General features: G+C 37.3%; 1 long non-coding RNA gene across 1 annotated transcript; it reads right to left on the bottom strand.

Moving 5' to 3' along the window:
• Window positions 1–11637: 11637 nt before the first annotated feature.
• On the bottom strand, window positions 11638–16158 carry LOC134474656 (uncharacterized). Its single transcript, XR_010045517.1, has 4 exons — window positions 16038–16158; window positions 15781–15864; window positions 14170–14246; window positions 11638–12630 (listed from the first exon to the last, which is right to left on the bottom strand). It is a non-coding gene; the product is annotated as an uncharacterized LOC134474656 (long non-coding RNA).
• Window positions 16159–21208: the final 5050 nt, after the last annotated feature.

Below are 21208 nucleotides of genomic sequence, written 5' to 3'. Positions count from 1 at the left end.
AGCCTTTGTATTGTTACTACTTGTTTCCTTGTTATTTTTAAGAAATTTTTCCTTTCATGATCCCACAGTGCAAACCTGTCCTCTAGTTTGGATAATCTATCCTTAGTTTCTTGCAATCAATTTTGCCAGCTTTCAAAGGAGTTTTTAAATTCATGGTTGTCTCTTTGAACCAGCTTACTTTCTTCTATCTTTTCTCTATTTTCCTATGAAACAATTCTCCCATTTTTTGTTTTCTTCCCCTTTTCCATGTTTTTTCTTGAGAGGTGCTTAGCATTTCTTAAATTATTCTATTTGTATCTTGCTTCACTCGGTTTATTACTTCACCTTTCAAATTATCTATGCATTCCTGAAGATACTGCTTTATGTCTACTGGGGCCATGTCTGATATTGCATGTTTGCTGTCCTCATTCTCTGCATTTACCTTTCCTGGATCCATGTTCTCATGATTGGGGAATGGGAACCCTTTCTTGTTTGTTCCTCTTATTATTTTTTGTTCCTTCCATACAGGTGTATATGGGAGGTTCAGGTTCTTTCTTTGTTGGTTACAGTTTGTCTGAAGTGCTGATTGTATGTTCCCACCAAGTGCAGTGTACTATGTAGATACAGACCAGGGAAGCCTATGGTGGCCAGCCCCTCTGGATTAATCAGACTGCTGAAGGCTTCACTGCATTAAGTTGAACTTACAGGCATCAGGACTGGTATGGGCTAGCCTATTAGTCTCAGCCTTAGGCATGACATAGGTCAGGTGTTCCCCATCAATCCCACTTGAGAAGGGAGAAGCTGACTGAAGTCACTTCAGCCCCTTGTTCTGGCCAATTTGCCCTGTCCCAGAATGTCTTCTCTTGGAGCTCTATGGAAAGGGTTCATTCCCATCACTCACCATAGGTCAACGCAGGGTTCCCTGCTGTTGGGAGCAGGAACCAGGGGTTCGGCAGTGAACGGTTATGGAAAACCACACACTGAAGCTGGACCTCAGCCAGTTCCTCATCCTGCAGTAACCTCAGCCTTCTAGGCAAAGCATCATGCTGATATTAACCTGGGAATAGCATAAAAAAGAAGTTTCTCAGGGACCCAGGAACTTGTTTGCCTCCTGGGTTGCACAACATAGAAGTTTCTCACGGGCCCAAGAACATGTTTACCTTTGATGTATGCACAAGAAAGTGTCCTGAAGTGACTTGTACTGCTCTTTGTTTGAAACATTATAAAAACTCTGGAGCCCTTCAATAAATCGCCTTTTGCCTCCTGAGCAACTGGGCTCCATGTGTCTTCAGTCTCTTGCCTGACTCCTTCCCCATGCTGGCCACAGCACCTAGCACCGTGCCAGCTCAGCTGTCAGTTAAGAGCACTGACTCCCATCTTCAGTGTAAATGCATCTCCAGTGACATGAAACTGACGAGCTTTTGTGTAGTTCCATAAATCTTTGCTGCATGAGATCAAGTGTAGGAGTGGTAGCAAGTTCAAGTGGCAGCACTGAGACTGTAGTTGTTTCAGTAGTAGCACTGGGACTGTATTTTTAAATGGTTTCTCTCACCTTAATTTGTTCCAGGCTTGGGAGGGTCTATCTCCCTCTACCTGGGTCTCACTATGCTGTATTATTTTTGGAATCTAGGTTGACATGTCAGAGAGTCTCTGTAGTCTGCTGTTACCTATCACCATCTTTTCACCTCCAGGACTTTGTTTATTCATCCTAATAATATAATTTCTAAATAATGAGACTATAAATCAGTGATGAATAACAACATATTGCATTCATGTACCCAGTCTTTGTGACATTTCGAGCAGCTGGAAACCAATGTGAAACCATGCTTCATAAATTCACAACCCATTAAATCAATTCTAATGACTATAGGTGTTCCAGTACATCTCAAGAGATGAGAGGGAATTGACAATGGAAATAAAATATCACCAAGTTAGTGAAGTAAAAGAGAAACATCAGCTCCAGTAGCAAACATGAAAAGGAAAGATTGTCAATAAAGAGAGGCTTTGGCATGCATCTCCTAAGGGAATAGCAGCAGACACCAAATTGCAGTCAAATCCTTGATTTCCACAAATAACATGACAAGCTTTAGAGGAAACATAAGACAAGACAGTTGAGCTACAGATTGAGAAACATTTAGTTGAATGGGTAAGACAGATCACAATTGAATCAACAATATGCCTGTATAAGCAGTATCAATGACATCAGGAATCACAAAAGTGCCTATTTTTGATGCACGTGAACAGGAAAGAACCAGGCCAGCTGTCCCAGGAGGTAGGGGATCATGAAAAGTAGTAGGGACCTTATCAAACTTATCAGGGATTTCCAAAGTAGGGTCAGGTTTCATAGAAATGCCTTTCCAAGTATTTTTGTAGTCTGGTTTGCATTTTTGTATGTTAATTGCTTTAACAAGATAGACACTGCTGCTGTGTTGTCCACATGGCATTCAATAGCTTAATTTATCATTCTATAAAGCTAAGGCAAGGTTCAGTGGCCTCCTGTTTAACAGTGCTAAAGGAACCTTGTGTATGCACTGCTTCAGGGATTCTTTTTCAAGCCTTTAAAGCGATTTAAGCCATTTGAGGGTAATAGTCTGAGGTTGGCAATGAATTTGTTGGCAAATTTCTGAAAAAGATCTCTCCCCATAATTCAGTAACTCCTATAGCAATATTGTAATCTAAATTATTTGTAGCTTGCTTGTCCACAACATCAGTATATTCTTAGAGCCACACGTAATGTTGGGTTTGAGTGACTAGCATGCATTAAGACTTTCCACTCCAAAGGGGTCATTTCATAGCCATGACTATAACCCTCAATAATGCCAATTACAAAAATACTTTTATATCCATATTCTGGAGAGCCTTTTAAAAGCTCTTTATCTTTTTTTATTTTTCTCTTTTGGAAGATGAGATTCAATTTATAATCTTGAAGTTGCCAGGCAGGTGCTTATGCCACTGAGCTTAATCCTCAGCCCCTTTTAACTCTTTAAACAGTTACTGAAAATCTTCAAATTGTGGCTTTTGTCACTGATGCAAAACAGAACAAGCAGTTAATTCCCCATGTTGTTTGGCTTCTTGAGCCACCTTTTCCATGGGGGTTAGAAAAGGTAAGGTGTTGAACAGAGTACAAGGTTATCAACAATGGTTATCAGCGTTGTCCCTTGTTTCCTTAAAAAGAATTGTCTATCTCATTAGATATTATAAAGTTGGACAAAACAGTAGAGAACAAGACCAATAAAACTTAGGCATTGTAAACATTACAGGACTTCCAAAGAAGACAATAGTCAAACCAGAATGGTTATCTTAGTGAATCTTATTGCCTTCAAAGTAGTTGCCTATGTCTTCAAACTTGATACTATCATATAGAATGGAACAGAGTCTAATCAGTCAAAACAAGATTGTGGGAGTACTATAGGACTTCAAAACAAGTTAATAGGAAATCAAAAAGAGTTTAAAAAAAAAGAAAAGGTAAGGTGTTTCCAAGAGATTTTACAGGGTTTGCATCTTGTGGAGGCAGTGGCGAATGTCACCTCAGCAAAGATACCAGGTGTGCAAGGCACAGATCAGAGCTCGAGGCTCCTCAGTGCAGCAGTTTACCTGTTTTTTCCCAATCTCTCACACTGACCACACCCACCTCAAAGACAATGATCATGAATTTCCCACAAGAGCTGCACCAAAATATCATTGGAAGTAACAGGGCTCACCTTCCTAAAGAAAAGCAGTTCTGTGTTATGTTTCTGTTGCATTTCAGATGTAGGATTCATCATGACCTCACAGGTGAAGGGATTTTTTTTTTTTTCAGAAAATGAGGTGGTTTTCCAAACAAAATGAAATAGACATGCTTTTGGGGGCAGTTTTCTACCCCATGAGCACAGCAATGATAAGTCACCATCCACAGCAGCCATCTTCACTTCAGAGTCCCTGTTGAGGTAGCAAGCTGCTGGTATCCATGCCTAGATCCCCAACCCTCAAACAGATGCATGGTGAAGGCCCAAAAGAATGAAACAAGTGACACAATCTTTAGGGATGCAAGAGAATTGAATCCTTGGCATAGCTCATAACTCTTCTAGCTGGCTGGCTGACTGATGCTGAGCAGCCCATATGTAATCAGAACAAGCAAAGAGTTGAGTGGACAATGGAGGAAACCTGAGCAGGGTTTTGGGATGGTTTTAAGGAACCTTCAGAGCAACAAATAATGCTAATTAAGGAAAATGATCCAGAAAGTCTCCAGGTGGCTTCAGCTATGACCTATCATGCCCACTGGGTGTCTGCTCATTCTCAGATTAATCATGCCCTGGCTATGCCAGAGCCCTGCATGTGTACTCAGCTTCAATGGCTCCAACAAGTTTCCAAATAACTGCATGAATCACAAGTGCACATCACTCAGGTCTCGTTCACACACTGTTGCCTTCTCTCACTCACAGACATAACCTTTTTATTTTACTGAAAACTGATATTTGCCCTGTCTAATCACATTCATGCTTAGTGACCATGCTCACCAGAAGAGAATATGGCAGTCTGAGCCATGAGATGCTGAGGACAGAGTAACACTTTTCTTTTAGTCAATACTCTTTCTCAGCATGCATAATATTTTCATACCAAATGAGTATGAAACTCACCATTGTGATAATAATGAAAAATTAAAAGTAAAAGATGCTGTAAGCAAATAAGAAAAGGTGATGTGAAACTCATTAACTTAATTGAAGAAATGACATTTTACATACAGTTGTGTGAATAACACAAGGAGGTTACCCCTACAATGTTAAAATAGTATTGATGGAAGAAGCAGTAGACATGAGCAAAGACATGAGGCTCTGCTGAGCAAAAAGACGGGGCATTGTTATGCACTGTCCAAATGTGAACCAAAAAGGAGGATTGAACCTCTGAGAAACTTATCTCTCTTGTGCTTGTAGAAGTCTAGTAAAATGTTGCAGAGCCACTTAGGTTCAAGGCAAATTCTTGATGGAATAAGCCAGCATATAGATGAATTTTCATGAGTTTGGATAAATCTATACTGCTATCATAATTATTTTTGGGAACTCAGGTTGTGCATCCTACATTTTTCTTCACATCAGAACATCAGTAAAAGACCTGAGAGACTTGCAAATTATTTGCCAATATAAAATGACTTCCTCTGTGAGTGCATCCTTTAGTGACAATTTAGGTACACAGAGGCCCGACAGCATAGGCTGCAAAGGCTCATGTTAAGGTGACTGGAAGCACCATGCAGGTTCCTAACACACCTACTTATTGCCCATACAACATACAATGTAATGGCTTGGTACTGCTGGAGAATCTATCAACAGTCCTGAAAAATCAAGCTATTGATATAGGTTTGTTTCTCTCCAAGAGAAAAATTACATATAACATTAGGTAACTAAAGAAATTTCTCCTGTCTCAAAAATGTCACATCTTATCCTTTCCCATCTGTTGTAGTCAGGGTTTGTGAGGAAAGAGACTTATCATGGAACTTATAATTGATAAGATAATTTAACAATATTTATCTCAGAATGTCAGATTTAGAGAGATATAGAGCTTTTCAGATACTAGAGACCAAAAAAATCCAACTGAGTACTTGAATGCTATGACAATATCCAGCACAAGTACAGCTGAAGAATTCGAGCCCAGGGCAAGGACAATCAAAAGTTTACCTGGAGACTTAGAGGCACTTACAATGTGTCATGAAATTCTCTGTTAAGATAGTACCCTAGGAAGGCTCAAAGTTCAGTGTTGGAAGCTAGAAACTCTGTTCCTTTGGGCACAGAATCTATGCCACAAAGTTGAGTGATCATTACTGGAGCCAAGGCATGAAGTTCAAGATAAGAGCCAGAGATCTGCAAAAGAGAACAGTAGCCATGCACAGCAATAATGAGCACCTGAGCTTCTTTGATGATGATGATGATGGCTGAGATCATATCTGGAAAAACAGTGCTACCAGCTTCTCCATGAGAATCAACATCCAAGCTCCTTTCCCTCTAGTTCTCCTTTAATGCTGTTGTAAACAATCCATCAATGCATGTTCTGTGCCAGAAACATGATGACTTCATTCACTGGGTAATCCAAGTTGACCATTACTAAGCAGGCCACAGCACCAGAGCAGTTCTTTAGATACTTAAAATCCAAACAGGCTTTATATCACTTCATATATTAAAGTGGTCATCTGGTCTGCTTCACATAAACAACAGTGAAAAAACCTGAAGCTCATTCTAATGAAATAATCAGGAACACAAACTTTCACAAAGTAGTCTTCACATCTGCTTTGACAAACCTCTCACTCGAAATATGTGATATGTTTCTCTGTGTGTGTCCTACACACTACATAACTGTGGGCATTTGAATGAAACTGTAGTCAGGGTAATTGACCCTCTGATTTTCCATGGAAATTTTAAAAATCTTTTCTAAGGAATGTATAAAAAGAAGCAGTTATGTACACCTATGTTTCACTGCAGTACCCTGACAGCACTGAACCCAAGAGAGAATGTCACGAGGCTGGTGGTATGTACATCACCACCTCAACAAGGCCGAGTTTCTCCAGATGCTGGAGGTAAAATAGTGGAAATAATTTAACAACAAAAACAGTTGAAGTAAAATATACTGAATACACTGAATATACCAAATCTAAAGTGGGCCTGGTGGCTTGTGCATGGAGCCCATTACTTGAGACCCTGAGGAAGGAGACTTGTTGAGACCACTCTGGTTTATAAAGTGATCTCAAAGCCAGCCTGGACTTCATAGCAACATGCTTACTCAAAAAGATGAATATATCAAATCTAATGAACATAATAGTGTACTAGTGATGGCCTTGTGACATTAGCATGACTATCATGTTTATACTGACCTATAGTCTACTAGGAAAACCTAACTTACAGCCCATTTCACAATAAAATATCACACCATTTACCAAATGGAGTACACTGGTGAGTATTTATTGTTCATCACTGATATTTGGTGGTGATGGAGCAGTGCTTGCTGCTGCTCTCCACAGAAAAATGACTATTGCTGCAGTAACAGGAATCTGCATGAATCACTGCAATATGTCCTTAATTCTTTGAGGAAGAGACCCACTAAAGGAAGCAGTGCACTAATGAGAATTACTAATTTTAGTCTTTTGAATACTTTAAAAACTGACTTCAGTAGTAGCCGAACTACTTACCTACATTTCCACCAACAAGGTTAAATAGTTTCTTTACTCCTGCAGTCTCATGTACATTCCTTAGATCTTGTGGTGATTTCTTTTCTCTGCAATGAGACGATGTCCCTATTTGAATTTCTCTATTGGGCAAAAATGCTCAATAGTTCCTCAGGTATTTCTTGGCAAGTTGTACATATGCTGAAAAATGGGTGTTCCTTTCACGTTCCTATTGGTTTTACATGTTAGCTATCAGGGAGTAACAGGTACAATTTCTCTCATTTTGTAGTTTATTTTGTAATTTTGTTTGACTTTTTTCGTGGCTTCTATGTTTATGCAGAAGGATTAAAATCTTACAAAGTCCTTTTTGCTTGTTTTGTCACCCTATCTTATTTTCTACACAAAACAGCAGCAATAGCATTAAAAAAAATGTTTTTAATACCTGTACATTCAGAACATGGAATGCCTGGCTCTTTCATGTTTCACTGTTTTACTCTAATAGAGGCATATTTGATAGTGCTGCACAAATTACAATAAAAGTACATTTCCTGAGTGAAAGAAAAATCACAATTTGCAGTAGTGATTCTTTTGTTCTTTCATACATTTTTATTCTTGACCTCAACTTACTTGTTTCCTCAAACTTCAAATGCAGGGATAAAAACAACTGCTTCACACTCTGCTAAATCATCTAGCAGTTGCCACCCAAAGTCAGCTTCAAAGCCATGATCATCCCATCTCATTCTCTCCTGATGCTGGGACTAAAGAAATCACCATTAGCCAATCTTTATAGGTAACTCCTTACCAATGCAATTATTTAAATACAAAATGATCAAAAATGCATACATTTTCTTAGTTTTTATAAAATAACAAGTAATATAAAAGTGACAATTCTCCTATACTCAATATAAGAATCAATGGGTTAAATTGACAACTGCCCCAATGATGCTCAGGATGGTCACTGCATAAACAAATGACCTTCCCAAGTGATTCTTGGGGATAACTACTAGGTGGCCAAGTGATAAAAGGACAACTATTGATGTGAAATTGTATTAAAAAATGTTGATGCTGGGAATGAAAGGGAGGAGATCTAAAGCATTAAGCTACATCTGCAGAACTTGAAGATATATTTTGAGACAGGGTCACACTAATTGTGTAGGTTAGATTCAAATTCCTCTTCCACTAATTTAAGATCTGTTAGGTACTAGGATTACAAGCATGCATCAACAAGACCAGCAAGATTTACTTTCATGATGAAATGAGAAAGTACATGTACTCAGGATATATGTATTATAGATTCAGTCTTCTATTATTAGCTGTAATACAAACTCCAAATTTTCCCATTGATGGTAAGCCAGAAATGTGCTTCAGGGAATATGGCCACATGCTGTTGTACATACAGGCTAACAATGTAGTTTACAGTGTCTTTTACTTTATGAAGTATGTCAGGTACTTCAGGTAAAAAATAGATATAGTTTTAGTGATGATTACACAACAGGTGAGTATTGTATTCTTCCAAGGATAATTGAGACTTGGGCAAGCTATCTTCACTGGATTAGGGGTATTTAATGAAATGCTCACTTGTGTTTTCATGACACCACATATTTTCAAAACATAATACCATTGGAACCTAAGCAGATTTTGAATTCAACAACACTGCATTAAACATGTTACAAATTACATGAATGTAAAAATGGAAGTGAAAACCACAGGCCACAGGAAACCAACTGGGACTCATGGCCCAGTGTATGTGTTTAAAGATAATCAGCACACACCATAAATATCAGGCACTGGTCCTTATAAATAAAGAGATATGTCATTGTATAAATTCACAATTCAGTAAAACAGAACACAATCTGAATCTTAATTTAGCAAATTTACTTTTTACTGTGTTGACAGCTCAAAATTTAGGTTTCCCTTCATGCCATTACTTCAGTGTTTTAGGAAAAAGCTGTAATAATTACAAAATATATAATGCATTCACAGCATCAAGGACTAAAATAAAGGCATTTGCATGATACATCCAATAGCAACCTTTTCCCCCAAAACACCTTCACATTTAAGAAAATTGATTTCAAAGTATTGTTACTCATAAATCATACCAAATTTTATAATTTCTGGAGATATTAATATATTTTGTGGTGTGCCGTTAGAGACAAGTTATGGTTATGTCAGTATGGGCCAATCAGAAATTCACAGTACTATGGTTTACTTTGGTACATGTGGAGAAACATTACTGGCAAAGTAAAAATGTAATATAAACATAACAGCTAAAATTCTGATGGGTAGAAAAACAACAGTTTAGTTAAATGACAAATATTGGTGCCACTGAGAAAGAAAATCAGCCAACATAATGTACATGGTATGATGTCCAGTGATGTTAGGGAATCAGCAGATATCTTGTCTCGTCACCACAAGGAAAACATAACATTCATTAATGTGCAAGTTATGTGAAAAGAACACAACTTTGTCAAAACCACATGCTCCAAGCCTCTATAAATGTATATCTTAGTGTTAAATATTTCATCCACTTCAGAAGCATCATTTATGGAAGAGAAAGTGAAGCATGTGCATCAAAAGATTAAAGCAAATGCAGTGTTAAATTACAATTCACCAACAAATAAGTGACTAGACTAATTAATAGTATTGCTCAATTTTATATCACAGTGTTACAGAATTTGCATTGGGGTTCTTAGTGTCTTTTCTTCAGAGTATCTGTTCATTACATCGTGTATTATATAACTTGTTCCCATAAATAGGTTAGAAATTCTTCCCAGGTATGAATCTCTGTATATATCAATCCTTTCTGTATTATTGGGAAAAACAGATCAAAACAAGACAACAAAACAAATTCGTATAAAATCATGATATGAAAAAGACATATAAGACCACAATATTGGGTGATGTACAGTATTTTCTATGCTTTCTCTTGTTATTATCAATAGAGTTTTCCACACTATCAAGCATTATATAGTTAAGCATAAGATTGCATAGCTAGTTTTATAAAAACAACTTTGAAGACATTGTATGATGTGAAAGCAGTTAATAATCAAACCTGGAATGGATATCTTTTATTTATTTATGTTTTTGGTACTGGGGATCAAACTCATGATCTCACACTTGCCAGACAGGTGCTTAAGTCACTGATCTAAATCCCCAGCGCCCCAATGCATATCTTTTACATCTTGTCATCTTCAGAGTAGTTGCCTCTACTCTTAGACTTGATACCAGCAAGCATACCAAATGTGAATAAAATCAGTCAAGGCCAAATAGCATTCAGACAAACCAGCTTCAAATATTAGTCATAGTAAGACAATGTAAGTAATGTAGGGTTTCAGTTTAAGTTAATAAGAAATTAAGGATAGTTACCATGGTATAACCTGATATTTTTGTGTTATATGTCTGTGCCCTCAAATCTAATATGAGTAGACAGACCAGAACAAAATATAATCAAACTAAACAGAGCAATAAATCTACTGTAGCTTTTAAATCCTGATACAATTTTAACAATGCCCTCTGCCTTCTTTTTTTAGGCAATTCCTCACCTTTCTCCTTCTCAGGATACTATTATTCACTGTTCAGAGTGATAATAGTTGTCATGGTTTCTGTCTGTGTCCCCCAGGCCTCATAAATTTGAATTGTGCATTTGTTATTCGTTCAGTATCTAGTGCTTGGATTGAAGGTGTCAGGGCTCCACCCACAAAGGGGTGGAGCCAGGATGTGATGTAATGGCAGGAAGGTGTCTCCTTCTCTTTTTCTGGCTTGAGCTTGCTGTTGGCAGCTGCCATGAACTGTGGTCCAGCCATGCCCGCCTGTCTTGGAGCCAACTAAGTGTGGACTGAAACCTCAAAGAATTTTATGAAATAAACCTTTCCTTTCCCAACTTTGGGCTTCAGGTATTTTGTCTCAGCGATGAGTAAAAAGTAAGTAAGACAGTAGTCTAGTCTCGTATGTTGAATTTCAGCATACATAAAGATAAAGACAGCTACCACGAAGAGAGTGAAAGGCCTTATTGTAATTATTATCAACTTCCCCAAAATCAGTTCTTGAAGACCAAAAAACCTGCATCATCCTGTAATTATTTGATTAGTTCTATAATGTTCAGTATATATTCAGTGCGTGTGAATATGGGAACAACTATTTAAAAGAAAACTAGAGACAGTAAGATAAACAGTGAACATCTCCAGTGGAGCTGCTTTGAAATCTGTGTTTCTTTAACTTGTTTTCTTATGAACTGTTCTGTACTGTTTTGTCATGTTTAATCTTACCCTCCTTAAATTAAAAAATAAGTACATAGGAAAGATAAGCATATTACTAAGTTTTTATTGGATCATTGAGCAGCATTGTTCACAGTGTCATTATTTGAACGCCACTTTGTATGCTTTAATTTTTTAACTTGAACAACTATTTCTAAGATGACAATATGTAACTTATCAACTAGTGATTTCTTGTTATTTTTTTTTGAAATTCTGTGTTATTTCTACCTTTTTTCTGTTTTTTCTCTTTAAACAAAAACATAACAATTCACCAAAAATATGAAAATTAAGTTTTAAAGACAAAACATTAAGTACATAGATACTGTTTTGCATTAAGAACTGGTGGTCAACTGAATGTCAGCTGGATTACATCAGCATGGCATTGAGCAAAGGTGTTCCACCTGAGGTAAGTTGCCAGGATAAATACGAGGAGAACAAAGGAGGTGATAAGGGTTGAGGCATTAAGGAAGCATTGTGGGTTGTCCTACGAGTTGCTGTCTGAGCTGTTGGTTCTCCTGAAGAAGCCTTGGTCCTCACATTGAGCATTACTTCTTGGCTGGGAAGGGCTTGGATAGGAAGACATGTGCTGCTTGGTCTCCAGAATGAGCTCATCACACTGCTTCCAGGCATGTACTCAACTGTGCTTCTCATCGGAGGAGCTCTGGGCCTCTGTGTCACTGAGGACGGCTGTGGTGCCTTTCAGAATAGACCTGTTCCTTGTGAGTTTGACTTCTCAGCTCCAGCATAGAACACTCATCCCACTAGCACAGCTCCATCATCCAGCTGGGATAGACTTTCTAGCTTCCACCACTGACCCTTGAGTCTTTCCAGCATGAATCCATAAAAGACACTCCATGAATCCTTCTTTTGTGCTCTGGACCTCCAGTTGGACTAATAGTAGGCATTGTCCTGAGCTCTGGATTTTTATCTGGACTCATGTGGGACATTGCTATGGGGTTTATGCTCTTGACTAAATAATCTATGTCTTTTAGCAGTAAGATTCATTGTCAAATACATGAAAGAATTCACACTGGCAAGAAACCCTATGTATGTAAGCAATGTGGAAAAGGTTTCACCCAACCTGGAAATTGTAAGCAACATGATAGAATTCACACTGGAGAGAATCCCTATGTATGTAAAGACTGTGGATAGACTCCCTGCAGTTTCCTGTGTTAACTCCCGGTGACTATTATAAAAATAATATTATAAACATTTGTCTTGATCCAATTGTTCTCTGTGCACACCCCTGACTACAACAGTAACTATCCATACCTGAAAATGAAAAGCACATTTCAGTTTAACATGTTTAATTACAAGATGCCATATTGAAGCACAAAGACACTTTAAAAAATCTAGAGAGGTACAAGTGATTAACTGAAAACCTTGCAACATGTGCACTTGAGGAGAGCTCCACCTCAGATTTGTCATTTCTGGAAAATTTGTGATTATTTCTTCAGGTCTCCTAGGGAATTTTAAAGTAAACTTAGATCTAAACTGTCTGACCAGTGACGCTTTTAATAGGTATTTAACAACAAATATGGATTGCTAATATATCGCACATTGCTAATCCACATACGATCTCAGCCCAGTGAGCTCTTTCAGATATGTAACAATGATCATGTATGCTGAGAGGATTCCCATAACACATAGGATTTATCTGTTGTGTGAGTTTCTTCATGTAAGTGAAATACATGGCTCTGGCTGCTGAAAGTGTCTCCACTTGCTTACATAGCCAGTGGTTCTTCCCAGTGTGAATTCTTTCACATGTTTTGCAGTGACTTTATGCATTAAAAGCTTGCCACATTGTTATATACATAGGGTTTCTCACCAGTGTGAAGTCATTGATGTCTTTTAAAATATCCATGTGTGGTGAAAGCTTTCTCATGTTCTTCACATACATAGGGTTTGTCAACAGTGTAAATTTTTTCATGTATTGGACGATGAGTGTTTCTGCTGAAACCTTTCCCACATTCCTTACATATATAACTTTTTTGCCCAGTGTGAAGATTCCATGCATTATGCAATATGTACATGGGCTCAAACCATTCTCACGATGCTTATATACACTGGATTAATTTTCAGTGTCAACTTTCTTGTTGCTTAAAATGTCCATGTAGGGTAAAACTTTCCCACTTTGCTTACACATGTAGGGTTTCTCTCCAGTGTGAATTCTTTCATGTTCCTTACAATGTCCATGTTTGGTAAAAGCTTTCCCACATTGCTTACATACATAGGTTTTCTCTCCAGTGTGAGTTCTTTCATGTTGTTTATACCCTCCACGTGTGGTAAAAGTTTTCCCACAGTCTTTACATAGATAGGGTTTCTCTCCAGTGTGAATTCTATCATGTTGCTTACAATTTCCAGGTTGGGTGAAACCTTTTCCACATTGCTTACATACATAGGGTTTCTTGCCAGTGTGAATTCTTTCATGTATTTGACAATGAATGTTACTGATAAAAGGTTTCCCACATTTCTTACATATATACAATTTCTGCCTGTGAAGTTTTTCATGGATTGCACAATAAGTACATGTGCTGAAAGCTTTCTGACAGTGCTTGCATTTATAATGTTTGTCTCCAGAGTGTAGACTTTCACTTGCTTAACAATATGTATATGTTGTAAAAGCTTTCCCACACCCTTTACATATGTAGAGTCTCTCTCCTCTGTGAATGCTTTCGTGTTTCTTACAAATTCCATGTGTGGTAAAACCTTTACCGCATTGCTTGCATACATAGGGTTTACCTCCACTGCAATATTTTTTATGGATCTGAACATTGTTGTGTCTTTCTGTTTCTTTCACATTCACATTACCTTCTGCAGTACAAAGGAATACTTCTTTACATTGATTCCAAGGTGTATGTCCATAGGATTTCCCTAGCTTTTCATTTCTGTAAAGAAAAAAAAATCACATATAGGATTGATAACCATATTACTAAGTTTTTGTTGGAGAGTCGAACAAAACTGTTTGCAGTCTCACTGTTTGAATCCCCACTTCATATGTTTCACTTTTGTATCTTGATTAACTATTTCTATGAGCACATAAGAAATCATCGACTAGTTATTTCTTACCATTTATTTTCACTTTGAAAGTAGCATTATTTCTACTTATTTTGTTTTGTTTAGTCTTTCCTTACATAATATTTTTAAAAAATCACAATGAAATGGGTCTCTGTGTTAATGACTACATAAACGTGAAGTTCTGCTTTTAATGCTTGCTAAGAAATTCTGACAATGAAGCAACAGAATGGCCTTGTAAGATATGTTGAAAACAACCATTCCCAAAACACTAGTACACATTTGGAAATCTTAAAATTTGATACCTTTTGAAATGCAGAATATTTAGCTTCACTTTGGGCATGGGTATATATGTGTATCACAGAGAAATCATTCTGATACATTTCTCAATCATAGTCTCCTTTCTGTCCCTAACCTGTAATTCCCATTTCCATACAGTCAGTGTTACCTTTCACTATCAATCTCTTTCATTTCATACCACAATTAATATTTTGGTTTCTCATCTAAAAGAAACCCTGTGACATTTTAGACTTTATATCTGAGCTATTTCACTGAATTGATGGGAGAACGACTCACGCATTTCTTATCATAAATGACATTATATTATTTATTTTTTGACATTATATAACACGTTTTTATGTTCCATGCTGGGAATGAACAACAGGTATTAGCATAAAATCTCTAGCTTTTATATTTATTTTAAGAGATTTTCACTGATTATTAAGCTGTGAAGTTTGAACTTGAATTTGCCATTCTGCAAAATCTGATTCATAGGGTGCTGGGTTTACAAGAATGCAGAATCACAGTCTATTAACAGTTTCCTTTTCCACAAATCCAGTTATAGATTGCTAAGCTGCTTCAAGGCTTGGTCTCTTATAACTTGATCTACTTTGTATATGAGAAAGCATGTATCTGTATTTTATGTGGATTTTGTGTTTTAAAAAATATATCCAGGACAAGTATAAGGGGATCAACTTCTAGAGATAACTGCATACTGATATTCAGAATGAATGCACTTAACATTCCACCAGCCTACTGAGAATTTTAATCAGAATGGCTGATTCTCTATAGCATGGCTTGGAAACATGAGCACTCAGTTTTATTTCAAATTCTATTGCAATCTTAGCAATTGTTAGATAAAGAATGTGTTGTATTTGCAAGTATATATGGATAGAAAAACGGGAGGCAGAATTTCATAACTCAAAGTGTATGCCTTTTGCACACATCTATATGCAATGTCATACATTTTTATGATTTAATTCCCTTATTATACATACCCTGGCTTATACATCTTGGGAGAATATTACTGACATTAAATTGAATGGTGCCTCATTTCTTTGGCTGTCATTTTTCTGCTCACAAACTAATCACTCAGGAACATTCCTTCCCGTTGTGAGTGCGAATTACCTTAAGTATCTCCAGTAAATTTTGCATTCTTTTTCAGCTTCCTGGATATCCCAAAGTCTTCCTGAATTGTAGACATAGAAATACCTGTATTGATTAGAGTAATAAATACAAATTAATAGATTTTTTTTAGATTTATGATATAATGTGACTAGGCCTGAGCTATTTTTCAAAATATTTTCACATTGCTTTTAATGGAACAGCAGTGATGAGCAACAAACATTCTAACAACATGAGTAACAAAAAGATGTCATGCTTACCTATCACAGTCAAGTTCCTAAAGATTTCGCCCATCACATCTCTGTAGAGGTTCTTTTGGGATGGACTCAGAAAAGTCCACTCCTCATTGCTGAAGTTCACAGCCACATCCTCAAAGGTCACCACCTCCTAAAGGATCATACATATATTCCTCAAAGAATGTTGAGACACCAGGTTTGGTATATCTTAAATTCTCTCCTACAGATCTGAATCAAAAGCAAAATGTGTTGGTCTATATCTATAATCCCAGCACTCACAAGGCTGAGACAGGGGCTCTTTGGTGAGGTCAGGAGATTTCTAGGCTCCATACAGGGTACAAATCCAGCTGATATACATAAAGAATGCTTGTCTCTATAAAACAAAACTAAGCTAAACAAATAACACCAAACAGAACAGCTGAATGGAGACTGATTCATTCAAATCTTAATTCCATGTCTGGGTCATTAATTGTGTGAATATACACACTTTTGGAGACAGCAAGTTTGATGCTAGATTGCGACACACTGCTAATTTAAGAGCCAAATAGGAGCACTGATTCTTGTGCTCAGTCACTGCAAGATTCCCTGTGTACTGTCTCTAAAGCAGAGTTCACAGTGAGAATCCTGAAGGACCAGCATCCACAAAGTTCAGAGGCAGATGAATATCTCATCAATCAACTGGGAAACCAAGCAAGCACATCCCCTCCCTGTTAAGTTGTGGCAGTCTGGCATAATGCAGCCCTTCCAGGGGGAGAACCATCAGCAGCTCCTGAGATCCATGCCATATTGGAACTTAGGACACTGGGAAGCCAAGCAAGCACCTGCCATCCCTGGTAAGCAGTGGTGGTTTGGCAGACTGCAGCACTTCATGGGGAGAACCAACAGCAGCTCCTGAGATCCACGCCATTTTGGAACTTAGGACGCTGTGAAACCAAACAACCAGCCTGCCTCCCTGCTAAGCAATAATGAACCTACTTATACTGATTCACATCCTAGAATCAAATATCACACTTCCCCTACCCCTCTTCTCCTATCATCCTCCTGTTAGCAAATGGGAACCAGAAAAATGAGCGTCTCCTGGGAAGTTAACCAAAGCAAATAAGGGAGACTTCCTTCTACTATCTCTTGGAAGGCAAATTTTTTTTTATTACTATTTTGCTCCATTCTGAATAATGGCACTGCTCTATTCAATATTTTGTTTTGATAAGTTCTATAATGCTCTGTATTTCATCTCATTTGGATATATGTGATTGAAAGAACAACTATTATAAAATAATGAAATATACTGTGATACCTATTATTATTATCCCACTAACCTGCCATGAAATTCTGTACCAGTTTCACTGTATAATCTTAGGTGGCCTTATTCTGTCTTGTTCTGTTGTATTTCACCACTTTCAAAATTAAAAAAATAAAAATATCTCATCAATCCCTTTGATAGACTACAGATGATGTCTCTTCAAATCTCATTTGAGTACTTTGTTCTTAATATAATTAAGCAATATTTTGAAATATAAATTTGGTTTCAAGACAAATGATAAGCAAATTCATGCCTATCCTAAGGATTGATATTCTAAATAGTTCCATAGCCCTCTGAGGAAGTCAGGAGTCACCATTCAAAGAAATGTATCCTTATCTTATAGGCTGACATTCTAAATAGTTCCTATCATCCTGATCAACTCAGGAGTCACCCTCAGAAACCCCTAAGTGAAGAGTCACAGCTGCCTAAGAATGCATGCTTTCTTTGTGACTCCCTTCCCCCTTTGTTCCCAATTTAATCAACTTTACCTGAACTTATAATCTGATTGGCTACCATAGCTCTGTCCCATCTTATGCCCACCTGCATTGTGAATTCCTAGTTCTCCCCACCTTAAACTCATTTCCCCACATGATTTTACTCTATAAAGTCCATAGAAAGAACAGTGTTTGGCAACCTGCTCAGAAACCCTTCTGTGTCTCAAGCAGCTTTATTTCTCTCAATAAGTGTATTTTTCCCTTAATCTCTTTTGTTCCTAAAATTCATTCTTTGACCTTGGAGAACACAAACCCATATCAGACATAGTAGACTGGGAGATTCATTCCCCTATAGCAATATCAGTATAAATTTTCTCTTTCTTGAAGTCAGAGAAATCAGCAGTAGTTTGTATTCTACAATGTTGATGTCACCATCACAGTGATACTTGCATTGAAGGGCTTTAGCCCTGCCTCAAGTGCTGCTTCTGTTTTCTGAAAGTGAACTGACCTGTGATTTTTGTTATGGTATCAACAATGCATTAAAGAAATGACTCAAAATATTTCTTATGCATGGTTTACCACCAGCCATGGAGGAAGACAGATAGCAAAATTTCTTTTTTTTATTTCTTCATTCAAACCGAAGGATGTACTTGAAAGAATTTTGCGCTAGAAACAATTGCAGGACCTCATGGTTGTAGTCCAAGGTGGAAGAAGGTGAAATCAGGGATGCTTACTCATATGGCCACTTCCTCTTTTCTCCTTGATTACAACTTCCTCTTTCTTTCCCAGGGGCCTAAAGAAAATTTCCATCAGCTCCTTGCATGACATCACTGTCCCCTCCAAGCACCACATCCAGTCAAAAGTCACATATACCCCATAACCCCATAGTCAGTCAGAAAAAAAGAATCCAAACCCTTGGTGGCTGTGGGAACCTCTCCACATTCTTTAAATAAAAGGTCACTTTTCCATTTCTTATATTCTGCTTCTCTAATGTACTAATTTACCTCCTCACTAACCTCAGTAATCTAACCCACTTTATACCTATCTCACCACATGATTTTATTCTATAAAGTCCCTAGAAAAGACAGAGCCCTTAGCTACCTGCTCAGAACCCCTCCTCTTTCTCTCAGACAGAAGCTTTCCAATAGGATTTTTGGTGTAGTAAAGAAGAGCATATAAAGTCAAAACGGCCTTTATTCTAAAATCAGGGAGAGAACCCCATGACCACTGGGGTTCTGGCTTTTTCTTCTGGAAATGTGTGGGGCACACATATAGTTTTTGATTTGGGTGGTGCTTAAAGGTGGCATTGGTGTATACAGGTGCCTGATTGAGACTCTTTTCTGGACACAGGTAAGTTGCATAGGGGAGGGGAAAGTGATCTCAAGATAAAAGTTTCCTGGTTCCTCATTCCACTGCCAAAATATCCTATTGAGGGCAAAACACTTTCACCTGTTTTCTCTCAATACATATATTCTGCTTTTCACCTCTGTTGTTTCTAAAATTCATTCTTCCATTTTAGAGAACACAAACTCATAACAGACATAGAAGTTCAGGAATTTCATTCTACTATAACATGGTATGGCTGCCTGTATATCTAACTAACTCAGCTGCCTGTAACATTAAGAATTGTTTATCAATTTCACTTGGAATAATTGTAGCAAATAAAATGTTCTTAAAAAATATAGGGAAATATATCATTAAATTGAAAAAAAATGATTATCACAGTTTTTCTACCTAGCACCAGCCAACATTTTCAACTTTCAAGTATGTGGGAAAACAAAAAATAAAAACAACTCAGAAAATAGCAATCCTATAGGGGACAGTATATCATTCATGGTAATCGCCATGTAATCTGCAGGTATTTTGTAGACCACAAAAGAAACATTGAGCCTATCAATTAACAAGTATCAGTCTCAATAAATGTGCTCATAGCACTGCATCATTGACAATGTGAATTATTTTTTTCTATGAGGGATTGAACTCATGACCTTGTTCTCTCCAGGCAGCTCACTGTATCACTGAGCTCAATCCCCAGCCCCAACTACTTTAGATACTAAACATGACTATTAACAATGTTTAATTTGCCATTTACATATTTAGTTATAAATTTTTTAAACCTACATTTTCACAAATGAAATTATTTTCTTTCCTTGCAGTTTAAATTACTTTTTTTTTTTTTTTTTTTTTTTTTTTTTTAGGTATTGGGGATCAAAGTAACCACCTAGCACTTTCCAGACAGGTGTTTCTGCCTGCTGAGCTAAATCCCTGGCCTGTATTAATGAATATTTTTAAATGTATAAACATCACTTTATTCATTCAAATAGTATTGTGATTTTAGTGAAGGATGTCAATGTAGACAGAAATTGAGATACAATCAGAGAGGAACTGGAACCTCAAAGAGTCAGTGCAAAAAATTAAATACAACAGTCACTGCTACAGGCACAGCTGAAGAAATGCAGAAGGTGAATATGCAGTGAACATGTCTACATGACTCCTGAAGAGAAAAACAACAGCTTGAAATGTACTACAGTTACCACCACCTCCTCCAGGGAATTCAGATAGGCCTCAATTACCATACTCAAAGACCAGAACAAATGGACTATTGTTCCCACAAAATGCCTTGGCTCTTTCCACATACATTTTCTGGCTGAATTGTCCCCCTGCTGAATAATATTAGTTAAGCAGCTTTAAGCTAATATGTTGATTGTAGTTTGAGACCCACACTGTACCCACATTGTGACTTTCCTGTATAAATGACTCCTGACAATAGGTCTGTGGCCAAATGCTGAAGACCACTCCTGAAAATTCAGGGCTATATTTCTCTCTCTCTTTTTTTTTTTTTTTTAGAAAATTGTGAACTTCTTTTGGTTTGTGACTTCGTTTTTCAATGTTGTGAGCCATTAAACTTGGTGCATTTGACATCAAACAGGGCAAGATTATATTTCTCTTATTTCAATTTGAATATGAAATGTCTGCTAAAGGCATGTTTCAAAGCCTGGATTTCAAGCTGCTTGTTTGCCATGGATTTAACATTTCCGTGAGCTTTTAGAAGTACTCAGTCTAGTGAATTGCAGATGTATTGCAGGAAGGAATCACTGTTGTACTGTAGCACAATAGGTGCCATTCCTAAGTCTGTGTTGGTCACAGCCTCCTGGATGCCACTACATGGATTTCTTTCCTCTGCTGCATCACTCAATAATTTCCATTTTAGAGAAGTCAACTTTCACACAGCTCTATTATTGTTTTTTTTTTGTTGTTGTTTGTTTGTTTGAATAGTCTTTCTCTCTCCTTGGTTGTTTATTTTTTTTTTTTTTTTCATTTTAGTTTTTTGATTTAAAGACCTAGTCTCACTTTGGAGTTCTGGCCAGCCTTGCACTCACTTGTAGGTTAGGCTGTAAGATCTCAGTGGAGAAGAAGGCCCCAAGGATCCAGCTCTCATGCAAAATCAAGGGGTTTTTATT

Source organism: Cavia porcellus, unplaced genomic scaffold, assembly GCF_034190915.1.
Source record: "Cavia porcellus strain 051 isolate PalLab524CR breed Dunkin Hartley unplaced genomic scaffold, mCavPor4.1 scaffold_34, whole genome shotgun sequence".
NCBI classification, from domain to species: domain Eukaryota; kingdom Metazoa; phylum Chordata; class Mammalia; order Rodentia; family Caviidae; genus Cavia; species Cavia porcellus.
The sequence above is the reverse complement of the archived record's forward strand: the minus strand, read 5'-3'. Positions and strand labels throughout refer to the sequence as shown.